The following is a 22,046-nucleotide window of genomic DNA, read 5'->3' as shown; positions in this document are numbered from 1 at the left end:
AGAGAAGAGGAGATGGAAAGAGAAGAGAACAGAGGAGAGGAGAGGAGAGGAAATAATAAATGAGAAAGGAAAAGATATAAACAGAGAGTTCTCAGCAGGTGTATCTCAAATGGCCAAAATACACTTAAAGAATTTTTTGACATCCTTAATTATCAGGGAAATGCAAATCAAAATGACTCTGGGATACGACCTCACACCTTGTCAGACTGGTTAAGATCAAAAACCAATGACAACTTATGATGGAGAGGATGTGCAATAGGGAACACTCTTCCACTGCTGGTGGGAGTGCAAACTTGGACAGTCACTTTGGAAATAAATATGGAGGTTTCTCAGAAAAATGGGAATCAATCTACCTTAAAACCCAGCTATACAATCCTGGGCATATACTCAGTCATATCACAAAGACACTTGCTCAACTATGTTCATACAAGCATTATTCATAATAGCCAGAACCTGCCTGAAAATAACCTGGATGCCCCTCAACTGGAGAACGGATAAGGATAAAATGTGATACATTTACACAATGGAGTATTATTCAGGTGAAAAAAAATGACCTCATGAACTTTTCATTAAAATGGATAGAAGTAGAGAAAAGACATTCTGAGTGCGGTAACCCTGATCCAGAAAGACAAACATGCTATGTACTCACTCATAAGTAGATATAGGGAGTAAAGTATAGGATAACCAACCTTCAGTATCACAGCCTCTGGAGGGGCTGGATAACAAAGAGGGCCCAAAGAGGGATACAAGGATGACCCTGGGAAGGAGAAATAGAAGAAATCTCCAGGATAAACTTGGGGCAGGAAGAATGAAGGGAAAGAAACTTGAAGGAACAAATTGGGCGGACTGGGCGTAGGACAGATGGGGAGAGTAATGAAAGAGACATCTTGATTAGAGCACATTTTGGGATTAATGAGAAACCTGGTGCCAGAGAAACTCCCAGGAATCCACAAGGTTGACCCCAGATAAGACACCTAGCAATAGTGAAGAGGATGCCTGGACTGGCCATTTACTGTAATCAGATTGGTAACTGTGTCATCAGAGAGACTTTATCCAGTAACTGATAGAGCATAGAGCCATAACCAAGCACAGGGCCAAGCGCTGGGAGGCTTCCTGAAGAAAGGGAGAAAGGATTGTACAAGCTAGGGGGGTCAAGGTCAGGATGGGGAACCCACAGATACAGTTGATCTGAGCTCCTGGGACTCTGGACCAACAGTTAGGAAGCTTGCATGGGACCATCCTAGGCCCTATGCATGGTGTGATAGTTGCATATCTTGATCTATTTGTAAGGTTCCTAACAGTGAGATCAAAACCTAGCCCTAGCACTTAGCTGACTTTGGGGAACCTGTTCCCCAAGTTGGATTACCTCACCCAACCTTGATGCAGGGATGGGGGAAGCTTCGTCCTACCACAACTTGGTGTTCCATGCTTTGTTCGAGCCCATAGGAAGCATGACCCATCTTGAATGTTGATGGAGAAGGGAGGAGGAGTGATGGGGAGGGTGGTATATGGGAGTAGGGAGGAGAGAGGGGGAGGAGAGGAGAGAGGGGAAACTGAGGTTGGTATGTAAAATAAATGAAAAAAAATGTTCATTAAGTAAAAAAAGGAAGAAAAACCCGAAGAACTTTGTTGATACTTAGGAAATGACCAAGGCCTATCCACCTTCTGTTTTCTTTGCATTTATTTTGACTTGTATTTCCTGAAGCATAAGAGATGTTACAGTCCAAAGTCACGCCCTTCCCCAAACTCAGGGAAGCTCCAGCATGGTAACATTTTCAGATGGAGTCTATGGAGTACTTAGGTGTGGAGGAGGTCTGCTGAGTAGTGTCCTGGCCAGATGATACCACTGCCTTCCAAAACAGAGGATCTGAGAGCAAGGGTGCTGCCTCCCAACAAGACAAGGCCTTCCTGGGGGTGGGAGCATTACCAGCCACAAGGTAATTTTATGACGTGAACCCATGGTACCTTGACCATGTTCTTCCCAGTCTCTGAGATACTGAGGGATAAACATCTTCTCTTTGCATCTCGCTATCTCTGAATTTTGCTATGGTCGCTGGAGTTGACTAACACAAAAGGAACATCTTTCATGTCAAGTCTGAAATCATTTTCCATGTTTGCCTCTCACAGGCACGAGGTGGAAATGGGCCCCCTCCCCCGCCTCTACCCCTCGACTTTCCCATATTTCTCACTGAGGAGCTGGCGTGCTCATGCCTGGTTGTATTTCACTGCACTCTCTCATCACCTGTCCTTAATGAAAAAGCAACTGACATGAGTGAGTGGCAAGACGCATCGAATTATTCTCTAGAGCTCTGGCGGCCGTTTCGTGCTTCCTAGATGGGATATAAATGCTGGGACATTTGTATACAAATTGAGCAAACATGCAAATCGGTAATCTGGGACGAAAAAGACACAGAAACGATCTTGGAAAATGCATTTAAGAAAAAAAAATTACAGTATCATGTTGGTAGACATAAAAGAACTTTGATGAAAGCAGCTGTTAAATTGTTAATTTAACATAAAGATGGAGCTGATGATTCAAAAATGATCAAGTGGGCTGCAGATATTCTGCGCTCTGAATAGCATAGGCTGCGAGGCGCTCAGCCTCATCCGTGGCTGTAATTGGGGCTTGCATTCTATCTACATTAGCAGAACCGTTGATAAATCACACAAGCAAGAGACGAGGAATGGAAGCTCTCCAGGTGTTTGATAATGCCTCAAATATCCTCCCCACATGTTCCATAGAAGTCAGGCAAGTTCATAAGCGTGGTTTAGTGATCATTCACAACCCAGCTCTGGCTGCAGCCTGGTTAATTCTATAGGGCGAATTCAGTGACAGGCTGAGATAATTGTCTGGCTGTTTCTGCCTGAACCTTGGGATTCGTAGACCCCTCACATATCAGAGATCTTTGTTCTTCAGTCAGCTTGGTTCTTTGCTTGGATCTCAGTTTCTCTCCTCCCCCCCCCTCATTCCTACCACATGTACATATACAATAGGATTTTAATGGACAGAGCAGTGTTCAGAGTGCTTGGTGGAGGTGTGTTTTTATGTTTAATGGTGGAGTTATTCCCAAAACCATACCTGGTGTTTTGATTGAAAGAAGGTAGACTGGGTCATGATTAGAATATAAACACAAACTTCGGTATTTAATAGTAATTTGGTGCCAGAAATAAAAGGACCTTTCAGAACAAATCCTATTTTTATAGCTATATTTACTACCATTGTTTGGAAAACAGGGTCTTGTGTGGGGGCCAAACCAACACTTCAAGTTATGGTTCTCCTGCCTCATCACAGAGAGTAAAAATTTTACGAAATACACTGCCATGTCTGGCCAGCACGCATCTTAAATTAAAAGTCAGGTATGCAGAGTGGATACCTACATACGGTTCTGTCGTTCTGTCTGTAAAATGCTTCCAAGCATACATGAAGACATGGGTTTGAACCCCAGAACCCAGAAAAGAAGGGCGAGCGCAGTGGTGTATGATTGAAATCCCAGCGCTGAGAATGTGGTGACTGGTTGATCCCTGGACCTCAGTGGCCGGCCAGCCAAGCTTACTACTTGTCAAGTGAAAGCCCATATCTCCAAAACAAAACAAACAAAAAACAAAATGTGGAACAACACAATCATCCTAGGAGGAATCTAGTGATAAACTATTACCCCCACAATGTAAGATGCATTCAAGGAAGAAGCACAACCTGAAGAACTAAGAGTTGGTGTCTTAGGAAAATGGACTATCTTGGTTTAAGACTGTGGTGAGGTGGCTGAGAGAGTATCGTCAGCATTAGCAGAGTCGGAACAGAGTGGTAATAGCAATAGTTCTATTTGGTTCAGTTAAATAGGAGTACTATTTTGAATTCGACTTGATGAGCTCTGCTTAACAGATCCACGAGACAGTGTTCAGAGAATAACATCAGAGAATATGAAGTTAAGAGAGGAATCTTTGGGGAAGGTAGGGGAGGGTATGGAAAAACAGCTCCAGGGTTCTATCGGTAAAGTATTTATTATGTAAATTGAAGACCCTAATTCTGATGTCCAGGACCCTCCTGCAAAAGCTTGAAGTAACGGTAAACATTTATAACCTGGGCACTGAGGAAGCAGAACCAGGTGCATTTGAGGAGCTCACAGCCAACCAGCCTAGGGCAGCCAGTGAGCCCCAAGTCAGACAGAAGTTCGGTCTCCAAGTCCAAGGTAAATCATGCTTGCAGAATGACCCTAGAGGTTGACTTCTGGACTTCATACACAGGTACACACATGTCCACATGCAGCCCATGTACATACAAACACGCACATTCAGTAACACAGTACAGCTTTCTTCAAACACTAGTTAGACAACACAGGAACATGGGAGACCAGTTAGCAAGGCTCTAAAGGGCTTTGTGCAACAAAGCAGAAAAGGATCAGATGAATAGAGATGACCCTCACAGGGAGAATATCTCTGATATCCAGAAATAGTCACTGTCAGACAGCATCATGGCACATGAAAAAGAAACCATGTGACTGTCACTATATTCCTCAAAAACATTACCAGACACATACGCTAGCTACAAGGCAAATTTAGGTACTTATTAGGGTCCAAGTAATGTTCGAAAGGCATTGTTTGTGTCCTTAGCAACTTCACAGCTGTAAAGCTGAAATTGGGGCTGTGCTCACTCAGTACCATGGACCACTCAGTGATGGAGACAAGAGAAAGGCAAGCCTGAAGCAGTGGGGAACAAGCAACTCTCCTGTGTTTGCTACAGTGGCTCATTCTCCCTCGTCTCTCAGAGAAAAGACTCTGAAGCGAATAAAACACTGTATTTGGGATAGAAAGAGATAAATGCCGAAGTCATATTCAAGAATAAGATTCAGCAATTAGGAGGAAAAGAAGAAGAGGTATTTTCCATCCACATTGTTCCCGCTGCATTTTTTGGAGCCTGCCTTTCAAAGGATGTAATTAGGGGTAATGAGGTGCAAAATTTCATGTACAAAAGATGATCTTGTTAAGGGCAGTCTAGGCAGACGGTGCACCAAAAATGGATTGTAATTCCCCGTGCACTTGATGTCGGTACCACACACCCCCAGCTTTTCTCCGTAATCAACTCCAGGACGGTCTTTAGAAAATCAAAAAATTCAAAGCCTCTCCTGTGAACAATTATTTAATTCCTCCTCTCTGTCTCAAAAGTAGTCAGCTTTTCTCACAAGCTGCAATCATGGAAGGTCTTCAATCTTATGCTCACAGCCAGCCACATGTACGGGTTCAGACAGAGGCTGCACAGCCCTGGACAGACCTGCCTCAGTGGGCCCACAACTCCTTATCAAAATGTGAATGCCAAGAGCTTGGGCAGACACCCAGAACCCCTAGATTCTTCCTTTTCAAGATGTATTTGTCACCTCTAATCTACTAGCTCTTGGCTAACAGAAAACTAAATGACCTACCATTTAAAGAAAAAATGCTCATACATGTATGTTTTCACCTCTAACAGGGGAGTAGGAAACACACTGCATTTCATTAATGTGGAAATTGACTTGTGTTCGTGTGTGTGTGTGTGTGTGTGTGTGTGTGTGTGTGTGTGAAGGTGAGTACTACCATGCACAAGTGAAGTTCAGGACAACTTGTGAAAGATAATTCTCTCCCTTCCCCATGGGATCAAACTCTTGTTTTCTGACCTCTAGAAAGTGCCTTGGACCCCTGGGCCATCTCACTGACCTGAGTATTTACATTTTTAAAGATTTTAAGGAAAGGGGAAAAGGGTCCCTCCATCGACTACATTCGTTTACTATAGGCTGCATTCTATTAGTTCAGATCATTCATTTACAAACCCATTGTTTGCTCCAACATAAGCTTAACACCATTGAAATCTCCCATGAAGAACATGCCGCTCGCCCTCTATGACTCAGTGTGACCGAGATGACAAGTTCACCCAGACTCAGCGGAGGGTCAACCCAGCTTCAGAGCTCCTAAGCCATGACTGTCCACCGCAAGTAAAGCTGAATTTCATTTTACCACTGAGTTCATCCAAGAATGGAAGCTACAGCTGAAACCCAAGAAAATCCTTTCACGTTGAAAGTGTCTTTTCATGGCTGTGAAAAGTGCACACTGAAATGCCCAGAGAAGAAATCAAGGGGACAAAAAGTGAGACCATGAAGAACATTGTGCAGCATTTATCATTTTAACTTTGTTCTGAAAGATTCTAGGAGGCAGAGAGGGGGATAATATCACATCACCGAACAGCATTAAAAATATGGGGCACAGACCTAAACAGAGAACACTCAATAGAGGAATTTATTTTTTTTTCCGTTTATTTATTTATTAAAGATTTCTGCCTCTTCCCCGCCACCACCTCCCATTTCCCTCCCCCTCCCCCAATCAAGTCCCCCTCCCTCATCAGCCCAAAAAGCTATCAGGGTTCCCTGACCTGTGGGATGTCCAAGGACCACCCACCTCCATCCAGGTCTAGTAAGGTGAGCATCCAAACTGCCTAGGCTCCCACAAAGCCAGTACGTGCAGTAGGATCAAAAACCCACTGCCATTGTTCTTGAGTTCTCAGTAGTCCTCATTGTCTGCTATGTTCAGAGAGTCCAGTTTTATCCCAGGCTTTTTCAGACCCAGGCCAGCTGGCCTTGGTGAGTTCCCGATAGAACATCCCCATTGTCTCAGTGTGTGGGTGCACCCCTCGCGGTCCTGAGTTCCATGCTCATGCTCTCTCTCCTTCTGCTCCTGATTTGGACCTTGAGATTTCTGTCTGGTGCTCCAATGTGGGTCTCTGTCTCTGTCTCCTTTCATCGCCTGATGAAGGTTAATATTCAGGAGGATGCCTATATGTTTTTCTTTGGGTTCTCCTTCTTATTTAGCTTCTCTAGGATCACTAATTACTCAGCAGTAAAAAACAAGGACTTCTTGAATTTTGCATACAAATGGATGGAAGTAGAAAACACTATCCTGAGTGAGGTAAGCCAGACCCAAAAAGAGGAACATGGGATGTACTCACTCATATTTGGTTTCTAGCCATAAACAAGGGACATTGAGCCTATAATAGAGAAATTTAAAATGGCTGAAAGACACTTTAAAAAAATGCTCAACATCCTTAGTCATTAGAGAAATGCAAATCAAAACAACTCTGAGATTCCATCTTACACCTGTAAGAATGACCAAGATCAAAAACACTGATGACAACTTGTGCTGGAGAAGTTGTGGGGGAAAGGGAAGACTTCTGCATTTCTGGTGTAAGTGCAAGCTGGTACAGCTGCTTTGAAAATCAGTATGGTGATTTCTCAGAGAATTAGGAAATAACCTTCTTCAAGACCCAGCAATACCACTTTTGGATATATACCCAAGGATGCTCAATTCTACCACAAGGACATGTGCTCAACTATGTTCACAGCAGCTTTGTTTGTCATAGCCAGAACCTGTAAACAACCTAAATGCCCCTCAACTGAAGAATGGATAAGGAAAATGTGGTACATTTACACAATGGAGTAATACACAGCAGAAAAAATAATGGCATCTTGAATTTTGCAGGCAAATGGGTGGATCTAGAATGAGGTAAACCAGACCCAGAAAAACAAATATCGCCGGGCGATGGTGGCGCACGTCTTTAATCCCAGCACTCGGGAGGCAGAGGCAGGCGGATCTCTGTGAGTTCGAGACCAGCCTGGTCTACAAGAGCTAGTTCCAGGACAGGCTCCAAAACCACAGAGAAACCCTGTCTCGAAAAACCAAAAAAAAAAAAAAAAAAAAAAAAAAACAAATATCATATGTTCTCATTCATAAGTGGCTTTTAGACATAAAACAAAGAAAGCCATCCTACAATTCACAATCCCAGGGAATCTAGACAACAATGAGGACCCTAAGAGAGACATACATGAATCTAATCTACATGGGAAGTAGAAAAAGACAAGATCTCCTGAGTAAACTGGGAGCATGCGGACCATGGAAGAGGGTATAAGGGGAGGGGATCAGAGAAAAATATATAGCTCAATAAAATCAATAAACATAATTTAAGAAAGAAAGAAAGTTGTCATGGGCCTGACCTCTGTGACCCTCAGTAAGATGGAGTTCCATTCCATTTTCTCCCTGTACTCCTTACACTGGAGCAAAGCCCAGCCTGACCTCGGAATCCATGGCGTTGGTATTTTCTCTTTACAGTTGGTTTGTTGCTCTAAGAGAGATGGATGAAATATAAAAAGTTCTGAAGTTGGTTTCCAGACAAACAGCACTTAAAATCAGAAAGAAAATAAAATGAAAACAAAAATAAACAAACAACAACAAAACAAATAAACAAACCCTGCTTTCCACTCATGAGCAAACAACTAGGAACCCCTCAGTGAGTTCTCATCACTGGAAAAAAACAAACAACAAAACCCAGCAAGTTCACGATATCCCCGAGTAGGCTAGTGATACGATGTTGTTCTCCGCTCACCTCTTGCTCAACACAAGTACAGTCACTGGGCTTCAAATATGTCAGTCTGTAGTGTGTAAGTGGAGGTCAGCTGAGAAGACCTCAGCAGAGTGGTTGCAGAGACATCCATCATTCTGAGAAGAACTGCAAGGTTGTCTCTCCTCCTCCTCCTCCCTCCTCCACTTTTAGTTAAGACATTATTTAAAGCACTTTTAATTATGTTTTTGGCTTCAGTGGCTTACATTAACTTGAATATGTGATACATGAACAAAGATATATTCAAGTCATCCATAACTTCCTCGACTCTAAGACTGAACTTTTCACTTCAATTTAATACATTCTGAGCAGAGATTCACAGTGTTTGAGTCCAGGCTGTCGACTCGAATATTTAAGGAGAAGGCACTATGCTGAGTTTGGCCCTGTCTGTCTGGTACTAGCCATGTGGTGTCCCATGCCTTCCTGTTATTATTTTCTGTTGCTGTGATGGTAAAACTTCATGACCAAAACTAGCTTATGGAAGAAGGCTGCTTTGTGCTCATGGCTCCAGATGGATGAGTCCATCCTGGCAGGGCAGCGTATTTATAGGCAGCCATGGTAGCAGGAGAAGGAAGCTGAGGGCGTACATCTTCACCTGTACACACGAGGCAGAGAAAAGGAACTACAAGCAGCATGTGGCTTTACCCTTTTCAAGCTCTCTCTGGTGACGTACTTTCTCAAGCAATGCTGCGCCATCTGCTCCTCCCTTCAAAGCACCTCCAATGGGGATCGAGTGTACAGATTCTACCTACGTTGGGGACCATTCTTATTGGAACCTTCCGAACCTTTTAGATGCAAGGATTCTGGTTATATTTGTTAATTTTATTAATTTGTCTATCATCTTTTCTTTTTCTTTGAACTAGGCTTGTGCTTTTAAAATCTTTATGCTTTTATTCTCTCATCCTCCTTTCAAGATGGCTGAACATGTGCAGATGGTCCCCCAACTTGAGATGGCTCGACTTAGGGATTTTTGACATTAAAGGTGTGAAAGGGATACATATTTAGGCGACATCACACTTCAAATGGTGAACTTTGATCTCTCCTGGCTAGCCATATGTACCACACTATTCCTTGGCAGGCGGATAGCTGCAGGGAGCGTGGCTTTGGGTCTGTCCTAAGATCAGGAGAGGAGAGGACCACAGTTTTGCTCTAAGAACACTGAGTTGCTAGGCTACAAGCTTGGTGGGAGAGTTTATTAAATACATTGTGAACTTCCCAGGGGTTCTCCAGAAGCAGCCTCATTGGAAATTGACTGTCACCCATATGACACTCTGTCCTGTATATTATTAGCTGATATCTCTTTTGTTTGCATGCATTCTCTTAGGAAGAAAGGGCAGAACATTTTCTTCAATACACACAACGTTTGTGTGCATCGATTAACCAAAATTATGTTAAAGTTAGTGGTCTTATTTTTAAGTTTCTGTTACATGAAAAAAAAAAGCAACTGGCAAGCCAAATGTCCAGGTAACCCAATGCCTATCAAGTAACACAGAGAATGCAGACTTGAGCCGTCACTCTCTCTCTGACTGCTTGCTTTTACTACTCTCCAGTACTGTTCCAGCGAGACTGCAGGTAGATCGAAAGACCTTTGCTATGCTTTTTCTTTTCATGTAGTTTTCCAGAAATACAAAAGCCCTGTTGCTAATCTTTGTGCGTAGTATAAGTGGGAGATGAGGAGAGGTGTTAAATCAGGGTTCACAGCCTCAGATTAATTAATCAGCCAATCTCATTTCAAATCTCTCGATCTCATTTATTCAAAATGCACCATGAAGGGACTGGGGGCACGACTTATCCGTAAGGTGCCACCATGAAAGTAGATGGGGCTGAGATTGGATTCCTAGAACCCACATAAAAAAGACAGTCATGGCGATACACACCTGCACCTAAATTCTGCAGGATATGTGGAGATGGGTGGGTCCTGGAAGTCCTTGACCAATGGGCTAAGTTTCAGTTAGAGATCCTGTCTCAAGAAGTCAAAGGGGAAAATAGCAGGGAAAGACACCTGACATTGACCTTGGGCCTCTATATCAGTATCACACACAGATGAGCAGAGCAAGTCCTCATACTCAGATTTGCATATAGGTACACTGTCAAGTAAATCCATCACACAGACATACACACACAAACACACACACAAACACACCAACATACACACACAAACACACACACACATACACAAACACACACATGCACGCACATGCGCACACATACATTCACACATGTCTGGACACATATGCAAACAGCACGTGCACATACACACATGTACACACGAATGTACACACACACATCTTTCACTAAAAAAACCACATTTAAGTCATCAATATTGCCTTCTTTGTCAGCTCTAGCATCTTTCATTCAACTGGGTGGATCTTGAATCTGAAATCTGAGCTATTTCTTTAAAAGTGTGTTCATTTCTGCTGTAGTTTCCAAAAAGGCTCCATTTTTAAGCATAAGAATTGATTTTGCTCACAAAGAGGCACTCATATCTTCCTGAATCCTAGAATCTCAGAGTCAAACTGGCCAGAAAAAATGTGGCATGTGCCTTGTGACTCTTCTACATCATCAGAAGTTCCTCAGTGGGCTTGACCAAGACACCGAGAATTCCTGCGAGACTAGGCAATGCTACCTCATCGAGGCCAAGCAAAAAATGAATTAAAATGAAATTTCATTACCTTTCTTAAGGCTGTAGAACTCCCTATGAAGGCATTCCTGCCCAACCACTAGGGGGCAGGGGAGCTTTATATACGTTTTCCCAGAGATCCCTGCAGGAAATCACGGGATGAGGAAGTGGGAAGTTTTCTGGAAATACAGCGAAGCCAATCAACTTTCCAGCCAACTGGGAATGCAGATAATTTGGGAAGTGCAGCTTTTGTCTAGAGGAGGTCTGGGCATCTTACGTGGAAACCAGATACTCTGAGATAGGACCTCCACAGTGACATACTTTCTCCAACAAGGCCATACCTCCTAATAGTTCTACTCCCTTTGGGGGCCATTTTCTTTCTAATCACTCCATTCTCTAAACCACAACTCAGACGGTAAGGACAGCACCACACAAAATGGTTCTGTGACCAGCAAACATTGAGAATATAAAACCTGGGCTGTGGGCCTCTCAACCACAGGAAGTAGGTACTGCTTTTTCTAGTTCGACATATTTTTGTTGTTTTTGGTAAATTTGACACAATGTAGAGTCATCTATAAGGAGGGGACTGCAACTGTGAAAATACCTTCATCAGACTGGCTTGGAGGCACACCTGTGGGACCATTTTCTTGACTAGTCATTGAGGGGGAGTTGACATGGAGAGCCAAGCTCACTGTGGATGATGCCTCTCCCAGGAAGGTGGTCCTGGTTACAAGAGAAGGCAGAGCAAGCCATAAAGAGCAAGCCCATAAGCAGTGTCCTTCCATGGTCTCCACTTTAGTTCCTGCCTTGAGCTTTTTCCTTAACTTGCCTTGATAATGGACTGTACACTATTAGAAGAAACAGGCACTTTTCTCCACAAGTTGCTTTTAGTCATGGCGTTTATTACAGCAGTGGAAAGCAAGCTAGAACACTGGGGAATCCTGAGTATTTCTTCTCCCTGTCCATCAAGCTGACAATTCTACAAACACAGCACCATTGGGACAGTCCTGGAGAAAGTATGGGTGGCCTAGGAATTTGCAAGGATAACTTCAATCTGTAGAGCACAGAGTTCCTCTCATTGTAAAGTCACAGTATGTTGATTGGATGAGAATCAATGTTGAGTCTGCTATGAATAAAATATGCTTTGATAGTTTCCATCTAATGTAAGATTACATTCAAGAATTAAGAGGTTCCTGAATCATTTATCACTTTGCAAATATAAGGGATCACTAATAATATTGCTTCGTTATTATTAACGTTTATGCTGGCCACAATTCTATTATGTAAATAATATAACAGGTTGTACAACTGAATATTTAATACTTTGGGCATTTCTTAGTAATAACTAAGCCCACAGAGCATGGTGCTGAGTAAAGAATAAAGATGAGTGAGGACCTTAGGCTACTGTGTGCTTTATAAATAGAATACATATAAGATCATAAGAAATTCCAAGGAGCTGTCCAGACACCATCAATGCTGACTTTAACTTTTCCAGGGAGGAAGTAGGAGACAAAGGCTTACTGACACAAAGGGCAAAACACATCTTGAAATGCATAGGACCTAGCACTAAGGTTGAGGATGTACGATAGGTGGTCAACATTACACAGCAAACACTCAATCACACACTCATGTATCCATTCCTCACCACACATGTATTCATTCCTCATCACACATGTATTTATTCCTCATCACACATGTATCCATTCCTCACCACACATGTATTTATTCCTCATCACACATGTATTCATTCCTCATCACACATGTATTCATTCCTCATCACACATGTATCCATTCCTCATCACACATGTATTCATTCCTCATCACACATGTATTCATTCCTCATCACACATGTATTCATTCCTCATCACACATGTATCCATTCCTCATCACACATGTATTCATTCCTCATCACACATATATCCATTCCTCATCACACATGTATTCATTCCTCACCACACATGTATTCATTCCTCACCACACATATATTCATTCCTCATCACACATGTATTCATTCCTCATCACACATGTATTCATTCCTCATCACACATGTATTCATTCCTCATCACACATGTATTCATTCCTCAATCACACAAGCATTCATTCCTCATTCACACATGTTTTCATTCCTCACACACACATGTATTCATTCCTCATCACACATATATTCATTCCTCATCACACATGTATTCATTCCTCATCACACATGTATTCATTCCTCATCACACATGTATTCATTTCTCAATCACACAAGCATTCATTCCTCATTCACACATGTTTTCATTCCTCAATCACACATGTATTCATTCCTCATCACACATGTATTCATTCCTCATCACACATGTATTTATTCCTCATCACACATGTATTCATTCCTCATCACACATGTATTCATTCCTTATCACGCATGTATCCATTCCTCAATCACACAAGCATTCATTCCTCATCATACATGTATGCATTCCTCAATCACACATGTATTCATTCCTCATCACACATGTATTCATTTCTCATCACACATGTATTCATTCCTCATCACACATGTATCCATTCCTCATCACACATGTATTCATTCCTCATCACACATGTATCCATTCCTCACTCACACATATATTCACTTTTCACTCTCACATGTATCCATTCCTCAGTGACACATGTATTCATTCCTCACTCACTCATGTATCCACTCATTTGCTCATGTATTCATTCACTGTTTTGACCACATGACAATATGATCATCATGACCATAAAGTTCATTCATCAGCAAATGCTAAACAGTTCACTTAAACTACATGGAAGACAGGTCTCTAACCACAACGAAGGAAATCGAGACATTTGAGGGAATTCTGTGTAAAGAAATAGCTGGAATGTGGAGGGGACTGCAGGTAAAAAAAAAAAAACCAACAAATGATTAGAGAGGCATATTGCAGATCTGGAGTTGACTCCAGTGTTCTTTGGGGGTCATGCTCAGACAAGCTCAAATGTCATTCTCATCACTTACCATCTTTGCCACATTAGACATGAACTTTACTTCTAATGACAGCTTGAGAAAATGTAAAGCAAAGATGCTAATAATATGATGTCCACATGGGGAGCTAAAGAAAACTCTTTAGTGTATAAAGCTCCCCAGTTAAAGTTTGGAAAATGGCAGACACTCTGTGTAGCTAATATTGATTATTTAGGTACTTTCTTTGACCTCTTCTTGTTGTGGGACAATGGTCTGTACCCTGTCACTTGTATTTTAAATAAATACTGATTGGCCAGTAGCCAGACAGGAAGTATAGGTGGGGCGACCAGGCAGGAAGTAGAGGCCGGGCAATGAGAATTCTGGGAAGAGTAAATAATCAGTCTGTAGTTGTCACCCAGACACAGAAGAAGCCAGATATAGAGCAAGCAAGATGTGACTACCTCGCTGAAAAAGATACCAAGCCATGTAGCTAACACAGAAAAGAACAATGGGCCAATAAAACATGTAAGAAAGAGTTAATAAGAAGCCTGAGCTAATAGGCCAATCAGTTTATAATTAATGTAGACCTGTGTATTCCTTTGGGACTTAATGGCTGCAGTACTGGGCAGGACAGAAATCTCGGTCAACATCTTTCCTCTGCCTTCTCTACTCCCAGGCTCAGCCTATGCCTCTACTCTCCTCTTTTACTCCAGTTTTGGGCTTCCATGAATCATCTCACACATTTTCCTAAATGTAGATGGTGGAGTCATCTTTTTCCTACTTTTCCTTGGTAAGGGTTTGGAGTAAATGACAGAGATTGGCTCTGACTATACTTTTGTGGCACAGAGGTACTTTGGAGGTCCCATTCTTACTGCTGAGAGACGCTAGACCATTTTCTCCAGTTGAGTAGCCACAATTGAGCCCTACAGGCTCAAATGCAAAGATTACATGGGTGATCTTAGCTAAATGCAACACTCACAAAACAAAACAAATAGATGTGAACCTATAGAGAGACTTGTGGAGCAGGGGTGGTGTTAAATAGAGTTACTAGTTAATGGGAGAAGGTGGAGAGAAAGAGTGGTCATCACCCAACATGTGTGTGTGTGTGTGTGTGTGTGTGTGTGTGTGTGTGTGTGTGTGAAATTGTCTAAGGAAAAACTCTAAGAAAACACGTGTTGGTGTTTGCCTTGGTTAGGGTTTCTATTGTTGTGAGGAAACAACATGGCAACAATAACTCTTATAAAGAAAATCTATTAATTAGGGCTGGTTTATAACTTCATAGATTTACTCCATGTTCTTCATGGCAGGACATGGTGGCATGCATGCCCACATGGTGCTGGAGAAGGAGCCGAGAGTCCTATATCTTGATCCACAGGTAGCAAAAGCTACTATGTGCTACACTGGGTGTAGCGTGAGCCTGCATTCACAGTGGCACTTCCCCCAACGAGACCATACCTACCCCAACCAAGCCACATCTCCTAATAGTGCCATGCCCTGTGAGCTTCTGGGGGCTACTTTCTTTCAAACCACCACAGTGTTGAACACCCTGTGCATTAAAGGCCCATCTCCCCAGATGTTACTCTTTCTTTCCCATGGTTTGTGATGAGTCTGCTTTTGGGACATCCTTGTGGATTCCCAGATAGCTTTGCAAAGTAGGAGGGGGTTTTCCCCGATGATCTTTATTCTCAGCCATTCATCACCTTCACATCCTCGCTGAACTTCCAAGAGACTGGAACAGAGCCTGAGGCAAGTTGGAGCTACTGAAGTGGGCCTCTGTCCAAGAGTGGCAGGTGGCTCATAGCCAGCAGTCTCCATCTGCCTTGCTGGCTGGCTGAACACTGAGCTCTACCAGCTGGAATGATTCCCAATGATAGAGCATCCATGATTTAATGTGGTCAAGACCACACCCACCCAGATCCCAGCTGAGGAAAGGATGCCACCCTCCTCCAGCCCCACCCTGGACTGCGGGCTGCTTCTCCCTCTTCCCTAGTGCTCCCCTGCCAGCTGGGATACATAAGGAGGACTCCATTAACCCTAGAGATCAGGTGTTTCTTCTGGCCCTGAGTCCAGGAGAGAGCAGTGGGGACAGCTTCCTTGGCAGCCATCCAAACCCCCAAGAGCTGCAGAATCCCCCAAAAAACCAAGGCCTGAAAAAATCAGAAACACAAAAAAGCATGTGTTCACTTTTGATTTGATGTGCCTGAAGGTCATGTCTGGTATCACAAATCATTCTTCTGAGAATTTTGAGCATTCTCTTAAGACAAACCTTGTCCCATAGTTGGGCTGTCAAGCCTCTCCCTTGCTAGAGAACGAAGAAATAAGATGGATGGATGCATCAGATTCTTTGCTGTAAAGCTGGTCTCCACACCATCCCACACCACCTCACAGCAGCTCTTGGGTGCCTGTGTCACAGTAGTGTGGTGACTTTGGGCTCTGGGATGCTGTGAGTTCATCCCTTGCTCCTCGAGCTGGCTTTGCTGTGCTTTCCCAGTGCTGAACACAGACTATTCGAACCTGAAGTGGGATGGGCATATCAGCCATATAGCTTGTTCTTTCCTGCCTGGGATCCACTCTACTTGCCCTGGTGCTATCTCTCCGGGTGCACACACACCACAGACAGACAGGAAGTGCAGGTTTGGGAGCGGTTACTCCATTTGTCATTTAATTCGAGTGATGATAATTCAGATCCAACCATGACTGGTTTGGAGCAGGATCGTGAAAAAGACGAGACTGACAGACTTAGCTATTTCACAGAGAAGCCCCGCAGTCATTTCTTGTAGGCACCCTAGCCTTTCCCCTAGGCTTCACCTGCCCAATTTGCCTTGGACTCTGTCCCTGGCATCCTTACTGGTCCTGCTGATTTGTAGATTCCAGCAGGCCTCTCTTGCTATTTAATCTCACAAAACTTCATTGGGGAGACTCTATCATTTTCTGCTTACTCTAAATCCCATGGGCCTTCATTCATTCACAACAAGGCTTAAACAGGTGAGTCTCAGTGGCAGCTCTGGTTGAAGGGGCCGGACACGGGTGCTGAAGAAGCTCAGAAGACTGAGAAAGATGATGCTGAGGTCTTGTTAGTGTCTTTTGGAAGCTTACATTGGAACCCAGACCCCTTGCAGTGGTGATAGGGGTGGGGCCTGTGTGAGGATGCTGGGTCAGGCATCTACTCACTCATGAATGAGGATAGTATAATACCCTCATAAGTATTGAAGGGAGGTGCCCATCCCATGGGAGCGCACAGAGGGATGACATCACCTATGAAGCAGAGAGAACCCCTCAGCACAACCATTGATCTTGGTTTTTCCAGACTCCAGATGCATAGGCAATACACATCTGTTTGGAAATTGCCCAGGCACAGGGACAAAGATGCTAGCTAGGAGGCACTCTGAAAGTCACGCAGCTGTCTAACAAGGGAGACCCTGGGGATTGTGTGACTTTGGAATCTATTATACTGAACATAATTGAAAGGCCGGTCCCCCAGGTGCCCACGCTGCAAGTAGGAAGTCAATATGATTTTGTATTGTGCAAGTTCAAAATATGTCCCACCTCAAAGTTTACCACCAGACAAACCAGGTCAGGGAGACATGCCTGCTCGTCACATCGGATACAACAGAGATTGAAGTAGAGAGTGTGAGGGTGTGCTGCAGACACAAATCTGCTAAAGGGGGAAGCTTGACTCAGGCCCTGCCAGTGCGTGTGTGTGTGTGTGTGTGTGTGTGTGGTGTGTGTGTGTGTGTGTGGTGTGTGTGTGTGTGTGGTGTGTGTGTGTGTTCCGGATCATGTCCAGCATACAATTGGTGCTCAAAAAAAAAAACTGATTAAGAAATAAACAAATTGGGTGCATTATTAGTGTGTGTTTGTGGAAGTGAGGTATTAAAATTCAGAATGTTAAAATGTACTCTCCTTGTTGCTCAGATCCAGGCACTGTCCTGTAGGCATGTTGCTATGGAGGACTGGGTCACTGCGGGAGATGAGGAGCCACTGCCCTGTTCTCTCTGCCCCTCCTCTGTGGTTTCCAAATCTCCTGCACATTGCAGCAGACAGAATGTCTACACGGGATCTGTGCTTATTCTGGACTCCTTCAGCCTGAACTTCAGGGTCCCAGAACGCTTGGTCCAAACTTACAGGTGTCTGGTCTTAACCTCGAGCACCCATCTTGAGGGCTTAGCTGGTATAGCCTGGAAATCAGAGCCTGGAGAGAGGCAGGACAACCTTAGGCAGGGTGAGAACAGACAGAGTACAGGGGGAGACAGGCTCGGAAAAAGAGTGCATGACCGACCGAAAAATTCTAAAGTATAAGCTGGTGCTAGACTCTGGGTACTGGATGTTGGGTCCTGTGATGTTGGGTGTTGGCTGTTAGGTGCTTCCAGACACTGTGGCAGTTTGGCTGGCTTCTCAGTCCTATCTTTCTGTTTCTGGAGAGGGGAGAAGGAAGACTGATCGTATAGAGATTGGACACCTTTGCCCACCTAGGGGGTGAGTAAGGACCCTTTGGTACCAACCTGCAACATTAAGCAGGAAGCTGGAGAGATGTGTCTAGGAGGCAGGACTGCCCTAGTAGACATATACATGAGCCTCAGATGAGCCTGGGCCTCTCACCTTAGCCCCCAGAGGGTCTTCTAGAGGTGTCCCAAACCAACAATTCAAATTCAAACATAGACCTCAGCAGCACAATCCTGCCAAGATTATCCCTGCCATCATTCCCAGAGGAGGTTAGCAGTATACTCCAATGAATATAACACTCTTTGTGTCTGTCTGCGGTAAGTATTCTGTCATAAACTTTACAATATGAGTCAGTGCGGAGACAATAAAGATGCCAAGACAAGCTGTCACACGTACTGATGATTCAGAAGTCAAAGCTGAAATGATTGGCAGGGCCAAACAGCTCCCCTGAAGGAGGAAAGACAGGCAGAGGTTCCCATCCTTCCCAATGCTGACTTGCATTGAACCCTGGGGGACAAAATGAACCCTGTGACGCTTAAAACACTTGTCCCAGATTTTCCTCAACACAAGTCCATAGTGTCTTGATACCTAAAGATGGCTTCATTGAGCTCTCCATCTTTGTAAGTACACATGGAAAACTGCATCTGGTGCTTGTTTTTCTAACAGGCAGTGGCCACGTGGTTACTGGGAACTTAAAAAAAAAAAAAAAAAAAAAAAAAAAAAAAAAAAAAAAAAAAAAACCTTTTTCCAGGCTGTAGAAACCTGGTGTATCTTTGAAAACCTGGAGATCAGAACTATAGTGTGACCACTTGTTTGGCCTTGCTCATCAGGAAAAACTCATATTTCCAATGAGCTCAACCACAGCCTGGCTACCCTATCGGATGCCTCACAGGGTCATCTGCTACCCCAGATCCCATGGCTCTGGCACACATAACTCCTAGACTCAATGCGTACTTCTCCAGCCCTTAGGATGAGAAGGACTGGAATTCAGGGAGAAAGTGGAGGCCCAAGAAGCCCTCAGCCACAGTGAGTCTTTCTGGTGGAGGAGAACACACTGCCATGGCATTTGAATCCGGAAGAGACTGGATTGGAACCCTTTCAGATAAGCCAGGTTGCTTTCACATCCTCTTTCCCATAGGATATGATAACCAGAGGCATGGGTAAGAATTAGAGTTTCAAATAATCCCCTTCTAGTTTACACATAGAATATGAGTAACTTACCAGAATGTCCTAAAAAGTTCAAAAGTTCTTTGAATGTCCCCCTCACCGTCCCTGTGAGCATTTCATTCTAACGAATGGGGAAGGTGGGTATTGATGATGATCCAAGGGTTTAGGCAAATGCCTCCCTTTTGTTTCCCCCAAACATTCTCCTCGGTTGCCTTTTCTGTCTCAGATTGTTGAGGTCATTCTTTCAAAACTGGAAAGTAACAGCAAAGTACAAAGATAATACAAATAGCTCATAATCTTACTGCCATAGAAAGATCAATTTCTTTTTATTCACCTAAACATGTATATAAGCCAAGCTGTGACTCTATTTGCCTTAAATTATATTATTACTATTATCCATTTACCTAAGCATGCTTGAAAACATCATTGTAATTATATTTACCTGCTGTTCTAATAAGCATCTGAGATATGCTGGGACATCTTATGAACCGGAAGTCTTGGCCAGTGGGTCAGTGGAGATGTGTCCTATTTGGGGTAGACAGTCTGACCAAACCAAGAAAGGGTGGCAGGTCCCTTTGTAGGATGAAAATTGGAGAAGAATGACATTCCCATTGAGTCTGGACATCTATCAGATGGAAAGTGACACCAGGAAGGGGCCAGTAGAGAGCATCTGGGAGGATAGCAGATGCGGAGAACTGTTGGAGTGGGTCTCATTCAGAAGTTCCGAGACCCTGGCCCAGAGGAGTGGAGAAAGTCCAAGCATCCTAGGGGTGTGTTCTGAAGTGGGGGAGTCTGCAGAGTGGGATGTGGTGGAACACCTCAGTCTTAGTTCCATTCCCCTCGACTAAATTTAGCTCCACAAATAGCAAACATGTAACCGTGTGTGTGTGTGTGTGTGTGTGTGTGTGTACATGTGCATGTGCGTGCACGCTCAGTGCATATGCTCATATGTGCTTGAAGTGAAAGTAGAGATGATGCTGTAAAGGTAACAAAGGGGACCAATGGGAGTGAGAAGAATTAGGAGAGAGGACAGGGTATGCTCAAATACCATATATCTGCGTAAAAGCACCTTGTGAAGCCACGTATAACGAATAAATGCCAACTACAGAATTATTCTTTTAAAGGACTCTCTGGTTTTTTGTGCTCAGAAAAGCTTTAAGTTGCCTTGGGATATTAATTGATTTTATTTTCAGGACCATTCCTAGAACTAAGTGGTACCATCCTAAAGTGCACATAAAGAAACTGAGACACAGAGAGAACATGAAACTTTCCCAGAGCTGATGAAGGAAGCCCATGAGTAAGATGAGAAGAAAATACAGCTCCTCTGCTAGGTTCCCCAGCCCTGCCCTTCCAGGTGAGCATTGTCTTTTATGACTTACTCAGTGCTGGCTGCCCTTTGACCTTGACCTCTGTGCTCACATCACTCACGCCATGAAAAAACAACAAAAGCAGAAGTTTTGATTTCCTCATAACCTTCATTTGGAAGGCAGGATCCATTAGACTATGGCCAACCAGACTTCTAGAAAGCATATAGCGGTACAAACCAGAAGGCTGGCTGGAACCAGAGCTGCCCTCCTAGGAACACTGCCTCTAGCCTTCTCATCTGTGGTGATGATCCAGAAAGACCAGAGCAGAAGCAAAACTCTCAGAACAAAGTATCACTTATATTTTCAATATGCAGGGTCTCCCATGGGCTCATTTGCTTAAAGCTGGATACCCGATTAATGGCACTGATTTTGAAGGTGACGCGGACTTTAGGAGTTGGGGTGCGCCAATAGAAGGAGGTTGCTGGAGGCTGTCCCTTTCCCCACAGAATGATGTAAACTGCTCTACTCCAGCACATCCTTCCCACTATCATGATCGAGGGATGCCTCTCAAACCAGGAAACCAGAATAAATAATTCCTCCCAATGGGCTGTTTTTCCCAGTTTTGCACAGCATCACAAGTCTCAATAATTATCTCCCTCCATCAGCTCTCGCTGGTGACCCGATGGCACTTCTCACACCACTTACATTTTCTGACCCGCAGAATGCAGCCGCTGACAATCACCAGTTTTCTTTGTTCTTTTAATGCAGTCAATGCAATGGCCTTTGAAATTCAGCAGAGCAACTGCCATAAAGTTCTTCTCCCAGGAGACAGGTGATGCTCAGCCACAACTATTCAAAGAGGTTTTTGTTGTTGTTTTCCATGTTTTTTGTTGGAGATATAAGTTGGTTAAGCCCCAGATCACTCTAGCTCCAAGCCTGTATTACTTCTAGGCTCTGGGAACAGTCCCCTGCTTTTGGAGTTCTCACTATTTATTATTCATTGAATCATCAGCACATCGCAAACTAGCATGCCCAAGAGGGTAAGAGGCTGATAGTCAGCCTCCATTAGCTTTCAAGAGAACAGTGGTCCCTAGACCACTGAGGGTAGTTCCATGGGTTCCTTCAGCCTTTCTTGGCATCACTTCATTCCTG

The sequence above is a fragment of the Microtus oregoni genome, unplaced genomic scaffold (assembly GCF_018167655.1).
Source record: "Microtus oregoni isolate MIOR12 unplaced genomic scaffold, Mior012 000034F_ref0000314, whole genome shotgun sequence".
Taxonomy (NCBI): Eukaryota; Metazoa; Chordata; class Mammalia; order Rodentia; family Cricetidae; genus Microtus; species Microtus oregoni.
Note: the sequence above shows the minus strand (reverse complement) of the source record.